The following is a 3,422-nucleotide window of genomic DNA, read 5'->3' on the forward strand; positions in this document are numbered from 1 at the left end:
CTAATATCTCTGATTTGTCTTTTCCTGTATGATTTGTTTTTTGGTTTATGTTAAAGAGCACTAAAATATGAGATGATTAGCTAAAATCACTTAATTTAGATTTAGATACCAAAAATGTAAGCCCATTGTACACATTTGATAGATATTACAACAATCCATAAAATGTTTACAAAATATGTCATATACATGTGTGTGTCCATGGGCAAACCTTTTTGTAGTGTATGTTGTCGTCTATTAGGAATCATCTGCACCGTACACAATCAGGTTTGTCTAGGGTTCTTTAAATCTAATGGCCAGGAAAGTCGACCTACAGTACCATTAGACCTATACTCACATGCGTATTTCGTACAAGCATGCGACATCTTGGTAGGAGAGGATGTTTTTTGAACAGGCTTGGTGAACTGATTGGGACCATGAAACCAATTTTCTTATGTGCTCAGACTTGCCAACAGCTATGACAGATATACTACATGTTGACTTGGGAGGAAAGAACATTTTTGAACCAGTGTTTTTTTACTTTATAAAGAAAAGCATCAATGCTAAGCTGTATGTTTTGGTAAGTGTAGGAGGTGGTTGTAGTGTCAATTTGATTAACCACAAAACATGGTCGAGTAATTAAGATCAAAATGGGTGTCCGGCTGACAATATCTGATTGCCAAGCTTTTCTAGGCAATACCACTAACAGTTATTCATCACTCATTTTGCTCAACGGTGTTAATGATGTATTGTTATCCACACGCCAGGTGTGCTACCCGCAAGTGGACAAATTGAACACACACATCCTTTTGTCATTAAGAATGCAAAATAAAAACTACAATCCCTGATGTTGAGGTATATGTATCCAAGAAGTTTAGTACATGCCATCTAGCTTTTTCAGAGAGACAACTAGTTTGTAGGAGGATACATATGGGTAACGGCTACTCAAAATCCTCATCCTTGTGAAAAAAATACTAGTAACAAAAATAATAATTTAGATTGCCATCATTAAAAGAAATTTTGTGCTTCCAAAACCATTAGAGATCTTTGGCCACATTCACACCCACTCCCTATCATTGATATGTCCCAAAATCCACTCATACGTTCACATCCACACCATCCCTCTCTCCCCTACTATGAATCAGCTCAGAAAAGGGGCTCTTTTGTTTCCTTGGAGAATCTACTCTAAAAAGTAAAATGTGCAAGGCAAGAACCATAATATCAAAAACCTCAGAATCGAGTTCATAGCCCATGCACAAGGATTTAGAATTGGCATATCGAATCCATTCTCTTGGGAATAAATATCAATTGGTGATGTTGTTAATAGCTATTGATGAAAGATGCATATATGGAAATGATACTGAGAAAGAGTCTAATTATTGCATGTATGGACAAATGGGTTTTAGTATGAATACTCCATAAATGTTGGCTAGAAAACTTATTCTTAACTGTAGTTGAAAAGTCATCAACGCCATCATGTATGTAAACTTTCTTTTGCATACAAAGCTTCCTTAGCATTGAAAACTCATCGATAGTATGCCTTCTCCACACCCATTCTCCACACCCACTCCCTTGTATCTTGCGAAGATAGGGATTGCACATTTGAACAAATAAAACAACTTCCAAAGGTGGGAGTAAAGGTAAATTATGAAAGACCATTGTTAATAAAAACATGTTAATTTTTCAGTTCATACTATCTCGACAATGAACCGATAACGTCGCTTTTTTTAATGTGAATTCTACACTCATAATTGTAGTGCATCTATGTAATTATTTTTATCAAACTACTTGAAGGTGTGTACTAAGGAGGCGAAGGGAAGGGGATGGCCAATTGCTTCTCCACTAACCTACACTTAAATAGACCTTGCTATACTAAGTCTCCTGGCCATCCATGTTGCCCTTTGCCTAGGCCTTGCCCATGACCCTTGCCCTCACACTACTCCCCCTTGAAGAGTAGCTTTCATCCTCAAAAACAAAAGTAGAAAATCTTTTCTTAATCAAACTAATATTCTTTCAAGTGGAACCCTCTTCAAATCCATCCTTCCACTTAACCAACACTTGATGGCATTTTTGATGCTTTGTATGTAAAACATGAGAATCCAAAATACGTTCTAATGCTTGAGACTATTGTAAGAAAATTTTGAAGTTGGTAGATAATGTTTTCAACTTGATTGTTTTTTGCTCACATAGGCATATAACATATTCTCTATGGCTTGATTTACTATTTAGTTTACCCATCACTTTTAAGGTGATGGTCAGACGTACTTGGACGTCAACTTTTAAACTATTGCTTACCAAAAGTGACTAGTGAACTTACCATCACGATCACTCACAATATTCATGGATAAATCATACAACTTATAAAGGTTCTTCACGAATAGCCTTGCTAATTTTAGAGTTCAACAATAGGCTTACTAAAAATACACCTACACATCTTGGTAAGACACTCAACCACTGTTCAAATGGAGTAATGTCCATGTAAAATAGTCGGAAGTCCTACGTTGAAATCCATAGAGATACTTTTCTACTTGCTCTTTAAAGGATGAAGCAACCCTCCTACTTTTACTCTTTCTACCTTATTAACATAACACTTTTGAAATTTAATCAATAATCTTGTACGTCGTTATGCAAGTGTGACGAGTAGAATTAGCGACGTATGAGTGCATAAGTCTTTCTTATCTTGAGATGACCAACACTAAAACTATCATGAGACTCATTAGGATTTGGTGCTTGATGTTAGTATCTATCAATACATAAACTCTCCCCTTGTGGAGTAAGTAACCTTTATCAATAGAGAAATGCTTCCATCGATTAAGTTTATCACTAGAAAAAATGGAACTTTATGTAGAGTCCTGAACACTAAATTGATTGTTGGTGAGAGGTCTTCATAGTATGACTCCATATTTTGGAGTAAGACTGATCATTCTCTCATTTGCCCTTAAGAGATCGCATTAATTCACTTTGAATCTTTGTAAATGCAAGAGCATTGACTTCAAACATGTGACTTAAAGATTAGCCACAATAGTGTCATATTCTTGAAAGATTTTAACCTACTTCGTTTTTTGTCCCTTAAGATCTTTCTATTGTGCAGATCATTTGATGCTTTCATGATCAAAGAAAATTTCAAATTGAGCACTAAATAGTGAATGCTAACCTTTTTCTTTTAAAAGTGACATGCCGTCTTTTCTGCAATAGCACTACGCCAATAGCTTTGTTACTCACATTCGCCTCAAGCACAAATAGTTTGAGAGAATCAACAATAGATAAAATAGGTGTCATACTTAAAGCTATCGTAAGCTTATCAAAACTCGATTTTTGCTCTTCACTCCTAGTGAAGGCTTTACATTGAGACTTTAATTTGTCTCTCATAAAAACCACTATTTTAGCATAATCCTTAATGGATTTACGATAATAGCGTATCATACCAAAAAAATCTACCATTCTTT

Source organism: Adiantum capillus-veneris, chromosome 24 (genome assembly GCF_014529385.1).
Source record: "Adiantum capillus-veneris isolate H3 chromosome 24, ASM1452938v2, whole genome shotgun sequence".
Taxonomy (NCBI): Eukaryota; Viridiplantae; Streptophyta; class Polypodiopsida; order Polypodiales; family Pteridaceae; genus Adiantum; species Adiantum capillus-veneris.